Source organism: Haliaeetus albicilla, chromosome 3 (genome assembly GCF_947461875.1).
Source record: "Haliaeetus albicilla chromosome 3, bHalAlb1.1, whole genome shotgun sequence".
Taxonomy (NCBI): domain Eukaryota; kingdom Metazoa; phylum Chordata; class Aves; order Accipitriformes; family Accipitridae; genus Haliaeetus; species Haliaeetus albicilla.
The window spans coordinates 35,914,801-35,931,776 of NC_091485.1; the positions used below are offsets into that span (position 1 = coordinate 35,914,801).

Genomic DNA, 16,976 nt, shown 5'->3' on the forward strand with positions numbered 1-16,976 from the left:
TCTTGTAAGGTGAATCTTTCCCTCACTGCTAGTGTGATCTCCTGTTTTTTGTTTGGTGTCTGCTCATTTAACACTTCTTGGAGGATTTCAGACTCAGCCATATTATTGTGATATTGGTGAACTATATCTAAGGTTGATGATGGGGGAAAAAGAGAACCACAAAGTTTGCTGTGGTACTGAGAGACATCAGTCAATAGTATGAAGACAATCATATCTCTGTGTATAGCTATATACAATTGCACTCCTAAAACTACAAGAAAGTCTCTTTGCCGTGAAGTCATACCCAGGGAACTCTGCTTATCTTAAGGCTCAGACTTTTATTCAGTTTACACAAACTTTTGTAAACATCAATTCACTGTTTCTTGCTTCTTCTCCAGGTATTTCTGGGCTTTAGTTAGGTCCTTGCTGGAGTTCCTGTATTCAGTACTTCATATTTTCTCAGAGAAGTAGTCATGTGAAGGTCATCAACTGTAGAAAGATAAATAAATTGTCTTTTCCAGCACTATTTTGACTGCATCGTATGTGGCCTTCAAACCTTAAGGTGCCCGACACTGCTAGGAGGATCACCTTGTGGTCTTACCCTTTTCCATCATGTGATGTTGAAGTTCTAGCCTAGTAAAAGGAAGGAGATGGACATTCACTGAGATAAAAAAGCAGTCAGGTCTCATCCTTCACTAGTCCTCTCCAAACCGAGGCAGTGAAGAAAATGGTGATGGGAAGGAAAGTCTTTGAGCACGTATGTGAGTGTACAGGGATCAGAGTCAAATGTTTTGTATGGCTGCCAGCTGGAGAAGAGAGCTGCATTCACACTGGAGTACAGTGTCCAGTGAAGTACTCGTCGTGACCCTTGTGGTCCCTGTCTGGAGCCGTCCCTAGTCTCCCAGGTGGCTCTGGGCACTCGCTGCTGGAAGCCAAGCAGAGATGTAAAAGAGTTTTGTGGCTTTTGCGTCATCTCATGTTGACCTGAATTTCTGCAGTCAGTTTCTCTAGAGGAGATGACTCGAGGGGCAGAGTGTGTGGATTGCCTCTACATATTCTCCTGATTGTTTTTTGTAGTTAAACTCTTTAAAAAAAATCAACCAACCAACCAAACCCCCAAAACAAACAAACCAAAACAAGTCCCAGCTACTAGTCAATGTTGATATGCAGAAATGACTCAGGATGAGTTGCAAGCTTTGTTCTTTTGGAAGCTTTTCTTTCAGCCGTGACAATTGTAAAGTTTATTCTCCTAGGAGATGCACAGATCTTCCACTCCCACCCCCTAATAATTACACAAACTAGGTGTTCCTGCTGTTTCTTTAGTGGATACATTTTCAGAGACGATAAAATTTTCAGCTACGTTAATTGCCAGAAGTACACTGTCAAAATACTAGGTATGTGATTTTATTACTTCCCTGAAAGAGCTATAAAACCCACCACCAACCAAATACTGGACTTTGTAAAATTTTTAAAAGGAAGACTAACTTAAATTTATGAAGAAGGATGTTCCAAAAACATGTAATACAGGACAGAGATTGTTTCTTCTGCTCTGATCACATTGAATTCCTATTGTAAAGGAATTTAACTTCTGTGTTGAATCTAATTTTTGTTTAACACAAAGTTTTTTGGGGCCCTGTCCGAGTGGGAAAGTTTACAGAATTAAGGCATTAGGTGGCATAACCCTCCTGTTGCATCTACCGGATACGATTGCATATGGGACTTGACATATGAAATGGGCCAGTAAGTCACATTAATCAATTGACTGCTCCTTTTGAGCATTAAATGCCTACTGTGGATTTTTCACCTAACCCTGGTTAGTGCTGACCAGTAGCAATATGGGGCATTGAGCTGCTCAGAAGGCAGAGACTGCATGTTTTCTGCACTGAAGAGAGCTTTTCATGGAGGGAAACAGCTCTTTTTACGTGCAACGTGGTGAGCCTTAAGTGGACTTCCAGTGGAGGACCTCGCTCCTGAAATTTTACCACTCTGGTTGCCAGTTCTGGGGCTGTCTCCCAGCTTACAAGAAGCTGTATCATTCCACCAAATGTAGTTTTTCAGGGTAGCCCTTATCCTTCCATAAGCATAGCTAATGTCATGGTTGTTATCATGGTAGGTGATCCAGAATTTCCTGTTATGCGATAAAATTAAATGTTTCCACTCGGGCCTGTTTCTTAGAGTGTGTGTTGGATGAAAAGAATCCCTATTTATTTTTTCCCAAGGAACTAGTATTAGGCACTCTGATTTATTGAAGTCTGAAGAGTACAAAGAATGTGCTGGTTTTAGCTGGGATGGAGTTAATTTTCTTCACAGTAGCTAGCGTGGGGCTATGTTTTGGATTTGTGCTGAAAACAATGTTGGTAATTCAGGGATGTTTTCGTTCCTGCTGATCAGTGCTTACACAGCATCAAGGGCTTTTCTGCTTCTCACCCCACCCCACCAGCGAGGAGGCTGGGGGGGCACAAGGGGTTGGGAGGGGACACAGCTGGGACAGCTGACCCCAGCTGACCCAAGGCATGTTCCAGACCATATGATGTCATGTTCAACATGTTAAGCTGGGGGATGAAGAAGAAGGAAGGGGGGGACATTCGGAGTGATGGTGTTTGTCTTCCCAAGTCAGCGTTAGGCGTGACGGAGCCCTGCGTTCCTGGAGATGGCTGAACACCTGCCTGCCCGTGGGAAGTGGTGAATGAATTCCTTGCTTTGCTTTGTTTGCGTGTGTGGCTTTTGCTTTCCCTATTAAACTGTCTTTATCTCAACCCAAGAGTTTTCTCACTTTTACTCTTCTGATTCTCTCCCTCCATTCCACTGGGGAAGGGAGTGAGCAAGTGGCTGTGTGGGGCTTAGTTGCTGGCTAGGGTTAAACCATGACAGAGTAAAAAATAATTTTTCAGTGAACGCATTCATAGCTGATTTTATTTTTTCACCATTGGCCACGAGTCGTCCTACTATGGCACCATGGCATGAGAAGAGGTTGTTACCCCTAACAATTAACAAGCTTCTTAATAATAAGGTTCTTAATAGACTTAATAAGTATAAATACTTATGCTAGGTAAATGCACGGTCTGGAACCTAAATCAGCCTTCCCTGATTTGTATGTGTCAACATCTTCAAAATAGTTTTCTGATCTATAAAGTATTTTCCAGAAAGAGACATATTTATGCATAGATCTGTTTAGTATAGTTTAAAAAAAAAAAAAAAAGGATTCACTTTGTCTCTTTTATTGCTGCTGCCTGTTGCAGCCACAGTTTGTAATTTATATTAGGTTAGGTGCTGTAAACTTTCAGAGGAGTGAAATATTTTCTCATGTGTCATATAAACAGTATTTGATCAAAAGCACTCTGTGGTGGACTGCTTAAGCAAAGCAAAACTAAGATACATGACCTCAGCCAAAAATTAGTCAGTCATTTCAGTGTGATTTAAGTTATCTCTATCCAGAATTGCTTCACATTAAAATGTAATCATTCCGATATCCAAGCTTGATATATTTGCATCAATTCTAAATCAAGTTTTCTGTTACCTGTGGATTATTCCAGTAGGGTTTTGTCCTCTGTAGAGCTTTCTATTTGTTGCCTGTCTTCTCTTTCTGTGTTCTAATAAGAACAGGTTTAAAGAAATGAATAAACCTATATACACCACACTTACTTTGTGACTGTTTCAAGTTACATCTTGATAACTTATTTCTACAAGAACATGCTCTTTTGCAATGCTCATTCCCTTGAATTTTCACTGTGATAGGCAGCCTGTAATGAAAATGTTGACTCACTTGAATGATATCTTTGTTTTCTTTACTTTGTAAGGCAGATTGCAAGATAATTTTAAATTACAAGTATTAGATCACATTTTCTTGAACATTTGCTTATGATTATGCCAAGCTACTGCACTCACCTATTTTGGTCACAGTCAACGTTTTAAATTTCAGTGTTAAGGGAAGCAGAAGGTGTTTACGTAGAAGAGTACTGAATGATGATAGCTTCGTATCTTGTTAGCTTAATATTTTGAGTCTCTTCAAATGAATGGTACTCCTTGTGTTAAAGAACTTTGTATAAAGAACAAAATGGATTCATCTTATAACATAACATACAGGTAATCTTGGGGAGGAGGGGGGAAAAAAGGATCTGGGAGATGTAACCTGGATATGCAGGTAATGTAGTCTTCCATTCTTTTATAGACTGAGCACCAGCAGCCTTTAATTTTCGAACGCTTTAATTCTAGTGCAAGTACTCAAATGACTCACCAGTTATCTAAAGCATCAGGTAACTATACCTATATTTAGCTTTGTTCTATCTTCTTATCCTTGTTTCTATCTTCATTTTCTCAGTTGTAAGCTACAGCGAGTTTCATTAATGTTTAGCAAAACAAAAACCCAAAACAACGTGGGAAGTGTTCCCAAGTGTTCTCATGAGTACAGCCTCTGCAGGTTCTTCACAGGTTCTTTCTTCTGATGGTCAGGGCATGTGGAGGATAAGTCCTCTGTCTTCTTTCACAGTACCTTTAAACACAAAATACTTAACCCCACCTGCCAAGAGGTTACACTTTTCAGTTGGGGGTGATACCATTTTTAAGAAGAGGTGCCTTCTCTCTGCTTCTTGCTGTGAGGTCTGCTCTGGTGGCAGTGTCCCATACAGCGACCACCTCCAGTGGTGCCTGCATTTTGGTGGTTGGTCTTTGCCAAGGCATGACCCTGGTCGGCCGTAACTGCTTTCCTCCTCCATTGAGGAAATGCTGTGTGCTGCAGACTACAGTATTTAACCACGGGTTGGGGCGTCTGCCTTTTTAGCTCACTACATCGAAGTGCTGAATTGCAGGAGGTCAGACAAGAAATCAATACTGTTTTTCTATCTGGCTGCCTTGAAGACTATGTAAATTAAATCTATTTATCTGTAAAAAAAGTTATGTCCACACTGCAAGAAATACAGTTGGCAAGTATGAACTGCTGCTTGTGTTGCTGCTGGGAAGGATCTTGCCTGGATAATTTTGTTTTTAGAGTAGTTACAAGTAAGTTCCCCTGATATTTGTAGTAGTGAGATGCAAATAATGTATACAACAATGACAGTTTTACTTTTTTTCTCACAAGTTTTGTAGATCTGTCTCCGGCAGGCTTTGAAAGCTGATGAGGTGAGCGAAGATGTACTGCCACCTGGAATGCATCCTTTGTTTTCTGGAGTTCTCTGCCTAGTAATACCTGTTAGGTGTAGATTTTGTTGCCCCTTTCTTTTGGACACATGCTTTTTTCATTTCCTTTTGGTTTTGTTCTTTTGGGGCTTTTTTTGACATAGTGAACTTCTCAAGTGCAGGCATGCGTCTTTTTCACTGCCAGCAGCTTCTACAGATTTTAGGCTTTATTTTTTTAATCTCCAGACCATCTCACATATCATATCCCCAGTGAGTTTGGCTTGGTACTTTTTCCTCTTGTATTTTTATTTACTTGAGGAAGTTACCTGGAAGTTCTGCCAAACATTAACTCAGACTTCAGCTGCAGGAAGGCTGGAGGGATGTCATGGGTTGGGAGGTATGATATATTCCAATATATGATGTCATTGGGAAGACTTTAAGGAGTCTCTGGTTTTACTCCAACTCCCTTTCACTAGTTTTGGGAGTTGAAAAAACAAGTATACAGAGACCTAAAAAAATTTTGTGACTACTGCAAAATGTGAAAGATAATTTTCAGACTTTTCCTTTATGCACTCTCAGATCTGTAAAAGTCAATTTAAATCCCAAATTCTGAATGAGTACAGACTTCTGAACATAGTTAATTCTTTACCCTAACTTATAAAGTAGAATTTGAAAAAAGAAATCAGTCATCTAATTTGGCTGGGTTTTGGTCTCACTTTATTGATGATGTGCAAAACAATAGTAGAAGCTACTGTTTCCTGATGTAGTGTACTAGTTTACCACAAGAGATGATGATATTCTAAGTACCCAAAGAGAAAATGAGCCTTCAAAATTCTTCTCAACATCAGTATTTCAAAGCTATTTCAATTTGTTTTTAATGAAACAGATACAGAATTATATAAATGGGGCAGCTGTAAGTACTCAGAATAGCTCGACTACTTTAAAAGAGATAAATGGTTAGAATTTGCAGGTTAGCCATGCACACGCTGTAGCCTATGTGCTGAACTGATCAGTGTGAAAACTCAGTACTATGCATAGGGGTATTTATGTTGCTTCCCCTCAGTCCTTCCAAATATGAATAATTATGGTAGTGGGTGGGATATGGTGGGATTGCATGCAGCAGTCCAACTGTGTATGGAAATTATGATGATTTGTAAGTTATGCAGTGTTTTTCATAGTTACGTGGTTTCTGTTATAAAATACGAATAATATGTACAGTGTTAAACATGCAACTTTGAAACTTGCTCATGTTTCCCTTCTCTAGCAGCCCTTTTACTGTGGTTATGCTGCTTATGTTTTGACTACAGACTGCTGGAATTTGCTTTGAAAATATCAATGTGTGTGTGTTTTATTTGCTGATTAGCTTTGGAGCAGCAGCTTCTTTAGATCCTGATTAAGGCAGAAGTTTGGGGAGCAAGGATAAGGCTTTCTTGTTCAGATCGCTAAAGACTACATTATTGCAGAGCATGCAGGAGATACATGTTTGAGACAGACGGAAAGCTCCAGTTCTGGCATCACTTAATTTTGAGTGCTCACCTTTTGACCTTATTTTCCCATGTATGTACCCAATTTCTATAGGGACAAAAAAGGATTATTGTTATGCTATTAAGGTTATATTGTTATGGGATTACTGATTTCCCTTTCTACCTCTGACATGTTTGGGACTTTTAAGACTCACCACTGAGACATCACCCGCTTGACGTATTGGAAAACCAATGATCTCAAAATATGCTGTCCTTCAAAGAGTACATTATTAGAAAAGATGAGGCATACTTGCTGCATATTTGTGCTCACAAAATGTATTTGAGTTTGCAGTGAAGACTAGGTTCAGACCTGTAAGCATTAGCCTGCTTTATTCCTAATCTTATGTTGATACGAATTCTTGCCAAAGTAATAAATGCCCACTACAATGATGTGTGTCAGCAGCATTAAATTACAGTGCCAGTGAGACAGAAGTTGTTACATACTTGCATTTTGTTAATGTAAAACTGATGATCCTGATGCCTGTGCTTTTACCAAACTGTTCTGGAAGTGCTGGGGATTTGCAGCTGGGACAAAGGCATAAAAGGCTCTATCTGATTTGGGATTGATCCTCTGAGCGGTCAGCACTTCATGAGGACGGCCACCTGAAGAAATTCTGGTTATCGACAGCAGTAGTATTACAAGTGGTGACTTGTGTGAGGCTACTATGCCATGCAGACATGTGGTGCGGAGAAATTGGGCAACATTTTTTGCCCCCAGGCCTAGGAAAGAAAATGCGATGAAAATGCCTGCTGTTTTGCCCAAGAAAGGTTTGAGAAGGCAGACCAGTGAGTAATTTGTCCCCAGGATGTGACAGAGTTCCCCTGGTGCATGTTTCCTATCTTCTTCAGAGCACTTGTAGCTCCCGTGCTAGTTTTGGTAGGATCATCACTCTCCCCCTCACCTTAGTTGAAGCACTATGCAGGGAGGGGAGTGTCTGCTCAAATGGTCAGAAGAGGGTGGAAAATAAGAAGTGAGAGCTTCTAGGTAGGCTTCAGGGGTGGGCACTTGTCTGTCCCCATTTATACTAATTTTTCATAGCCCTAGTTACACGACTGGTGTGCTCATTTTGCATTAGAGGATTGGATAAAAGCCACAAGCAGTTCTGGAGGAAGGGTTTGGGACCTTATCAGCCCCATGAACTTTAACTGCTAGGTGTACAAGCGGCCCAAGATGCAAGTATGCTCTTTTTCAGGAACATTATATGGAGTGAGAGTCCTGAAGACTCTCATAAAAGGGCTTTCGGCTTGCTCTGTTAAATAATTAAGTCTCTCTTCCTGGAGAGGCTTTTCATCTATGCCAGCAAAATGCTTCTGGTTTCCTGTAAGAAAGCCATGAGACTGGGCTCTGGTATGGCAAGTCACAGTTGCTGGTTTTATATGGACACAATTTCTAGTCATTAAATTAACAATCTTTCTATGATTAAAATCTAAATTTGTTTTACATTTAGCTAAAAAGGCTTGAAGTTTAGTAAGCTGTCTTCGAACTTGTTAGCCTTGAAGTGATAACCAAAGCCATTGCATTCAAAGCTAGTTTTCTTCTCGGGTTCATTGTGCTCAATATCTTCAACTCTTGTGTAAAGTAATAAGATCTGAGAGCTGCTCTGAAACTCTGAATTATGGGTGTGGACTGGAGACTTGAAGTCTCGAAGGTTTGCAGTCTCTGAGCTCCCAGCGAGCTGGCTGGCAGTGGGGCGGGTTTTGAGTGAGTGCCTGTACGCATTAGCATCTGCGAGGAACCACTTCATGTTCCAACAATCACACCTTGACTTTCTTTCTAGTTGCATCTTGCAGCTCAACATAAACACCTTCTCACATAGAGAGATGTAAGGGAGCGGAAAACATTCTTTGAAGAATAAAAAAACAATGGGCTTTAGAGAGCTTGATGGGTCTTCATTGTCATCACACAAGATCAAAGAAAGCCTCAGAGCTGCACATTCTACTCAGAATTGGAAATAACGTTCTTAATTACAGAAGTGAGCAAGTCTGACGGAGTTTTTCCTTCAAAGGGAGGAATGCTACACTAAATCCTTCAGCTTTTGCACTCTTTGCAGCATAGCATTTTTGAAAAATTACATCTGTCTTCTAATGGAAGACTTGCATTTAAAGTTTCCCTGGGCCAATCTGTAGATCTCTTGGTTAGATATACTCGGCATCAGATGTGTCACCCATTGCAGTACGGTGGTCATAGTGAAAATGATACTAAATAGAGAAGGAGAAGAAAGTGCCAGCAGTGGTGATGAGGATTAATAATGTGGAGGTACTGGAAGTATACTTATTATATTGCAAGCTCTTTTTTCTGCTCTTCCACTGAGGAAAATCTGTACTTGTCTGTCAGCTTTCTAGCTTAAGTGATGCTCTCAGGATCCCTGTTTTCCACCACACCAAGTAAAAAAAAATGTATCTCTGCTTTCGAAGCCCTTTTGTGGCTTGTTCCAATGTAGTTTGAACCTCTTGTGTCCTTGTGAGCAGTTGACTTTTGCTACCATTACACCTTGTGTTAGGACTTCAGCATCTTAAATCAGTCATGTTTCATTTTTTTTGTTGCTCTTTCTTTTTAAACCTGTTTGTTACGGTCTGCTAATGTGTCTTTCTCAGTTGGCTGTTTGGAAGCAGAGGCTGCTTTTTCTATAATATATTTTACAATCTTTGGCTCACTAGGGTCATGATCATTGATCATGCGAGTCAGGCATGCACTATATGGTGTCTATGGCCTGGATGCGCTATATAAGGCTATTTCTTCTGCTTACTGTGTTACTGATAAGCAATGTGGTCCCTTTCTGTGGTTCACCAACTTCATGGCCATCTAGCTGGTCAGCTAGAGGTCATGAAGTGGTGGCTAGGAGGCACATATGTTTTGGTCTTGCTAAGGTCTCAGCTGTGCTGACAGGTATGTTGCCTTCTGAAATGGACAGTTCAAACTACATCTCTGCTGCTGGCTGTGAAGAAAGGTAGTGGAGGGAAAAATAAGTAGGGTGGAAACACAAGAGGGCACAAAGAATATTTGTATAGTTTGAGGTGATTGCTGAAATACAGTATAGAGGTGGAAGAAAACTTGCACTGAAGGAAAAATGGAGGGAACTTGAGGAGAAATGGAAGGTCGACATTGAGATGGAGATGTGTTGGAGTGGTATGTGACAGGAAGCATGTTTCAGGGTGATATGAAGTCTTTAAAATGACCTATCCTTTGAATCTCTGTGTTCTTAAGGATACCAGCAGAATACTGCTGTGTTCTTCCACGTCTGATTGTGTGGCCAAAGTGCAAGTGCTCAGTGTAGTAAACCTCCTGCAGACTTCACTTCAGATCCTTCTTTACTGCATCCATCAGTGGTAGAATGAAACACACCACACTGACAGCTTAACTGCTCCTCCCCTGGTTCTCCAACGTGGCAGTGATGGACCGGTGTCTTCATTTCAGTGAGTTAGGTCTTCAATGAAGATACTGCCAACACGTAGGTCTGTGGAGGCGAGGGATGGTAATGTCCTTTGGAATGTGGGTGTGTGGGATTTTTTGTTTGTTTTTTATGATTCTGAGAAAAAAGTGAATATGAATGCTATAAAAAATACTCTGTAGTAATCAATCTTAGTGCCATCCTGCAGAGAATCTCTGGCTTTAATAGTGAGACACCTCTGCCTGTTACTAAGCTTCCAGAGGAGTGCTGTCTATGGCATTAAGGGATATAATTAGCATATTTGAAAAGAAAGCCCTGAAGTTGCAGGTTGGCTGACCAACTTCAAAACATGATCGATAACATTGACATGTACACACACGTATATGCATAGGTAACTGCTGTCTTACCAATTGAAATCAGGATCAATCCAAGAAATATCTGTGTGCTCCATAAAATGAACATAGTTTTTTCCACACTGAGTACTGACCTTGAAGCCTGGCATTTGTGACTTCCTGGGAAAAGTTTATATGGCAAACACTAGGCCTGTGTTTTGTTTTCCTCCATGAATGATGTTGGGTCTTGTGATGAGTTTGCCACCAATTTGCAGACTTCCCAAAGTCCACCAAGTACTTGCTAGGAAAGAAAAGAGCCCAACAAATAACTATTATGAAGTCAAAAGTAGTTTTCAAAAGAAAGAGGAAAATAATGCTAGATAAATTTCTTTGGGAAGGAAAGTTGAAATGTAGAAAAACTTGTGGAACAGAAAATTGTCCCCTCATCTTTTAATCTGTGTAAAGATAAAAAGTACCATACAAAAGTCTTTAAGCTTGTTATGTGTACATAACCATGGGATGGTTTAGCTTACGTCTAAAAGTCTAATGAATGCATCAAACCAAGTGAAATATTCATTAGAGTAATTGATTCAGTTCAACCTCTCAAGGCTACAGCTTGGAAATATACACACTATTGCCTTTAAACATGCAGTATGTTGATTCACCAACCTTTTTGCTCAACTCATTTTCATTCCATATGTTTGTTATACTGTGCAAAATCTAATTGAGTAACTGAGGTAGCAGCTCCCAAGCAATATTTGGTATATTTTGTAGTCAAAGGTTAAGCGGTATCCAGAATGAAACCCGTTTAGTTGCAAGACACATCAGAAATTTTTTATTTTATATATTTTTGTATTGAAATCATGTGATGTATAAGTACTTATACAAGTGATCACAACATAGTAAAAAGTTATTTGTTCCCAAAATAGTCATCCGTCTGTTAATTCACTTAGATATGCCTAAATGAAGTGTAAAATTCATTAATGTGCTAGCTAGGCAATTTTCACTGTAAGATGCTGGTTTCAGTGTCTCATGATGAATTCATCATACCCCCATAGCTTTTCTTTCTCCTCCCCTCTGTGATGGACATCTGTCTCACACCATATGGTTTTGGAAAATTTTGCTAGAAACTGGTCTGTCAAGGAACGGGGCTAGAGAAAACCAAACTTGCTTTTAATTTCTAAAAACATTGTAGCAGACCTTCTGTTTCCACGCGGAGGAGCAGGAACTTGAAGCTCAGCACAGGTGGGTAACTTGTGCCAGGGACAGGCTTTTGCTTTCGATGAAAGTCTGCCAAATATTGGCCAACTCGCCTACCTTTCACAATTTGTTCACTTCCAACAGAGACTTGCTGGAGCTGAGGAGTCTCTTGTGACTGTGTCCTCATGAAACCTCTCTTGGCCTCTCTTGCTGGCATGCCTATACGTGGCCGTATCCTGTCACAGGACCGGTGCAAGGTCCAGGCACTTGTGTGCGGTCACCACGGGCGGCAGGGCAGGCTGGTGGAGCTCTGCGTTGCTCTCAGTTGGAGTTTTAGCCACCTGCCTCTGCTGAACGTGGGCTCTCGTAAACCACCACTGGCTCCAAACATCAGACCTGCAGTGCTGTTCCCCATGCCTTCCTTGCCCAGCCCATAGTCGTGATGATTAGAAGTGACTGTTAAAATCGAGACAGATATTGGGACTCTTCTGACTGGTCTGCTAAGGTAAGCACAGAGGTTTAGTGAACGTTGATTGTGTTGCAGAGACAAGTGGGTGTCTCTTGAAATTCAACTTCACAGCTGTCAGTGGGTCCCCCGACTGCAGCTGTCACCATGACGTTTTAAAAAAGAAAGCAACTCCTAGAATAAACGCTCTGCTGCAGTGGTATGTTGCGAGCACGCTGCTGGCGTAGCCCTTGCTGGTGACATGGGCTGTGCTTGCCCTTGGAGCCAGCAGCTCTGCGGGGAGGAGGCAGGAGGCTGCCCGCTGGGGAGCGGTGCTGGACCCGCACAGGAGGGAGCGGCGAGGGCTTGGGGAGCTTCTGGGCAGAGATGGCGGATGCGTAGGCTTAGCAGCTTGCGTGGGAGGGAGCCAAAACTGCGAGTCCTGGGGGCAGCTGAAGCCTGTTTAGTTCTTCTTTAAGGATTCTTGGTCATCTTGTCAGTGGTCATAGGTGCCTTGGTGGTCTGTGAATGTGGATTAGATTACAAAATGATTTAAGTCTCTCTGATTTTCTTTATATTGTGTGTGTGTGTGTGTCTTTTCCTTTGCTTAGCAAATATAAGCATTCCCAATAGCTGGATCAGAGGACTACGGTCGAGGCTATTGGTCTCGTTCCCCTGTTCCTACCTTTGGCAAAATGCTGTTAGAAAAATCATTGTGGATCTGATCATGAAATAATTGCGCACCTCTTCTTCACATGTCTCTTGAACTCTTCTTAAATTAAGTTTTTAAGCATTGTATAACTGCTCCTCCTGCCTTTATTCATGAAATAGCTAGTTTTCTGGCTTCAAGGAGTACTACTGAGAAACTTGGAATATTCTACAGTACTTTAAAGAAACACAGTTTATAAAAATTGATGAGCTCTTTAGGTGATGTAATCTGCAAAAGAAGACTTAATAAAACAGCCTCCTTCGTTTATTGCAACACAAAACTTAATGTTGACTGAACATTGAATCAAGAAGCAACATGTCACTATTCCTGCCTTTCATTTTTATTTCTAGATGTATATAGCTTTGAGAATATTTTTCTTACAGAGATGAAGTCTGCTTCTAGCGCAGAGCGACTCTTTATGAGCAATTTTCACTGGCAGATTAAGCAAGCTGTGACACAGCTATTTACATACTGTCAATAAATATGGTCTTGCACTGTTACCACATGGAAGTCTTGTTCCGTTAGGAACATTTTACGTAGTAGCAAATACAATTTTGGTACTGAAGTAAGTATGATAGATGAAAATGTTTATAAACAACCTTTAATATCATGCACTTGGACCATGCCTGATACTGTATGGTGCTGGTGATAAGAGTAAATAATTAGGAAAAATGCTCACATGGGCACATAGGAACTCATTGTTGCAGTGGGGCTCAGGGTCTTGCAAGTGTAATGTTTATGCATGTGTTTTATGTGTAGCTTAGTGGAACATCTTAAAAATGTGTTGTGAAGTTTGTGTATGCATAATGCTGTAGCATTATGATATTTCGGCAGTATCAATCATGAAAAATGTACTGTATCTCATGAGAGAGACAGCTGGCACTGGCACTTCTGAGAAACAGGCTGTGTACTTCCATCTTGCCACTGACGTCTGAAAACCTTTTGGTCAGTGTAGAGCTTAGGTGATTATATGAACCATGTGGGAACAGGAAACTTCAGAAGATTGTTTCCCAATTTGTGCTAATCAGAGTGAAGATTAATTGAAATGTACTATCAAGGAAGACTAAACTACAGGTGCCCGTATCTTTTTTTCATGAATAATTACCTGATCTTGTTGAAGCTTGCAGCATCTTTCAAATACACAATGGGCTCTTAGATCATAACATTCCTTAGTTTTGTGCACTTACACATTTGTAAGATGCTTTTTAAGGCTTACTTTAGTTAGTTCCCCATGCTTCTGAGGAGTATTTGCTCACACTTAAGTACTTTCCAAATGAATTCAGTTGTTTTGCATAATGGCAAAAATTTCCTTGGCATTTCCACCATAGCCTCGTGAAAGTTTAGTTAGGACTTGATGCACACAGAAGCCCTTGGGTCATCTGAGTATCTGCCCACGTGTAAACGTAAAGGACAGAGTGGGTCCTGTTGACTTCTGTAGGGCTACTGTGCACTGAAAGCATGCGTGTGGCGCCTCGCTGATCCGAGGTCTACGTTGTAGGTGGTGAAGTACTGTACATAAACTGATCTGCGATCTGCTGTGTTTGTGATGCTGGTACTGTGTACATTCAAAACAAGAATTCCTACTGGTGGAATAAACTGCTGCGTTTTATTGTCTCCTTCTAATAGATCTAGCAAACTACAAGCGGTCAGCTTCTGAAAGAGCACTCCTAAATATATCCTTTTTTTCAGAGATGGAGACGAACGCCCTCATAGGCAAATCATTTGAAAAAACAGCAACAACAAAACCCAAACAGGAATTTTGTCTTTATGTACCGAGACAAATAACAATCCCAAACGTCGATGCTTTCGGCTGAAAGGTGTAATCTGTTCAGCTCTCATTTCCTCGTGCGCGGTGCCTCAGCAGCCCTGTGCGATGGCAAACGGCTATAATTAGATTAGCAGCCTGCTAAGCAGCGGTGACAGTCTGCGAGCCTCAGCGAGCATGTGCTGGATTCTGCATGTGCCTCGCGCTTATTGGCGGGCGAGGTTGCTGCCTGCCGGTTTGATAGGTTTCCCCAGTAATCTTTATGCTGCATTACAGACATAGATACAGAGGTACTGTGTGCATGCAACGGGAGAGGTGCTCAGCTTGTAGCGTAAAAGAAAGCCCACAGATGAAAGGCACTGGTCTTTGTTGAAAAACATCAGTACTTAAGGACTGCTAGCTGGAAACGGAGAGGTCAGTGAAGGAGTTTTACTTGGTGGTAATTACTTTCAGGTCTTTATCTCTCCGGTAAAACAGCCATGCATGAAATGAATACTGTTAATCATGTCATCTGTTTAATTCGATCTTGCTTTCATTAATATCATGTGTAGTCCGGTGGGAGAGCCATCAGATTACAAAACATATTATTAGAGTGGATTTAGTTCAAAAATAGAGTGTATTTATACGGGAATATTGCTTTCATTTGAAATTTTGAGCCTGTGCATGTGAGTGATTTTACTGGTTGCCTTTTGTTATGCTAATGGAAATATTTTTTATTGGGATATTTTCTGCAAAGCAATTGAATTAGAGCATTTACAACTATTGGCATATGAAAATAAATCTCTACAAATACTGATTAAAGAATAATTTTGTGAAGTGTTCTTTAATTTGATCACAGCAATAACTATTTTGATGGTTCTTCTGCAACAAGATAGAGGGATGAGGAGGAATATGCTATTGTTCTTTCAACAAAGATGCTGGAGCCTTCATGTTTGGGTGGATTCTTTGTTTCATCCACTGGGTTTTATTTTAAGTGGCTTTCAAAATGAAACTAAAGCCACCCTGCCTGGTAGATTGCAGTATATCCTTTGCTTGCACAGACATGTATTTTTTATTTATCTATCTATATATATATCTGTCTGTATTGTTCTCAAAGGCTGAATTTTGGCCCAAAGCCTTGTTTATTGTCAGAACTGCCTTCAGCAGTAGAATGAAATAAGATATATCTGCCAATCTTTTCATCTGTGATTCTGAGGCTATTACAGTATTTATCATAGCATCATACTCATTTAAGTTCTTTTCATACTTGACCTACGCATCAATTGATGACAACTTTTCCTATAAAAAGCATGCATATTTTATGAACACATTTTACAGTGAAAGCTGTTCAGAACAGAAGGAAGCAAGCATGAAGTATTAAAAAAAAAAAAGTCTCTTAATATAGTCATGCCTCATTTGATGACTTTTGAATATTGAGGCTGACTGTTGAGACTTCAAAGTTAATGCCCTTGTCTCCGTCAGACTCCAGAGCTCACATGAACTTGTATATTAAGTCACCAGTCATCTGGCTGGCTGGCTGCCACCATGCGTCTGAGGTACGAGTAGATTGTCTCGGCCAGGATCAGAAAGGTGTTAGGAACAAGAGCTATTTTCGTGTTAGTCTTCACTCTTCCCTCTGCACCTATCCATGGAAATGTTTTTCCTGTTGTATAAACCAAAGCAAAATTTAAGTTGTTCACTTTTAAACTATATGGTATGAAACTGTGTTACCTCCAGAGTAGATACCCTTAAAAGTGGGCATTTATTAAGTTGCTTACTTTAGATGGCTGTGGGGACAGCAGATACGCATGCTTCGTTATTTGTGATAGTGTATTCAAAAGGAAAAGTATTTGGGAGGTTTAATCACAGCTGGTACCAGTTTCTTTGAATTTTTTCTGTTGACTGAAGTAGTTACCTTGGTGTCTACATTCACCTGGGTTTTATTTGCAAAGTTGTTTTCTTCCCTGCAGACCTGGAAAATGGCATTTTTGCATAGCAACAGTTATGCCTGGACAGGGAGGACTAAGGATGTGAAGACGTGTTGTTTTCAGTCTGTTTCGTGTTCTCTCATTGCTCCAAATTAAAGAGGTTTTAAGTTCATCTACATCTTTTGCCTTTTTTAACAGAGGCTTACCTGAAGTAATTTATCTACATCTTTATGACCTTTACAACAGCATCCCACGAAGGAGTAAATAACGGTGATGTTAGTAACAAAGAAATGTAGAAAGTAATATCCCCAGCTGAATTATATATTTACCATATCCAGACAGTTTATTTTCAAGAGATGAGAGGCTGGTATTTTCTGTTTCATGTATTGAGCTATTGTTATTTGTAAGTAACATAAAGCACAGCTGGAAAAAAATGCGGTAAAAGTTAGCATATTTTTACTGGTGGATACAGGTGATACCACCACCCACTGGAACTGAAATGCTGCACCAGCAGCTATTTAGGCGTGGACATCTCTACCTCCAAAAAGAGCTGTGGTGATCTATGTGAGTATCACCAGAAAAAATGACAGTTGTGAAACTAAAACTGGTGCCAGT

The 16,976-nt window shown here is 40.5% G+C and overlaps 1 protein-coding gene across 5 annotated transcripts in view; it reads left to right on the forward strand.

The window, feature by feature from the left end:
• The window catches only part of FAM110B (family with sequence similarity 110 member B), a 116,181-nt gene that overhangs the window by 39,904 nt on the left and 59,301 nt on the right, over positions 1 to 16,976 (forward strand). Inside the window, exon 1 of one of the 5 annotated variants that reach the window (XM_069779374.1) lies at positions 14,736 to 14,868. The exons of 3 other annotated variants lie outside the window; for them this stretch is intronic. The gene's annotated coding sequence lies outside the window, so the exon portion shown is untranslated. Of the gene's footprint in view, positions 1 to 14,735; positions 14,869 to 16,976 lie in introns of those variants that run through there. One more of the 5 variants, XM_009922800.2, reaches the window with a different exon arrangement.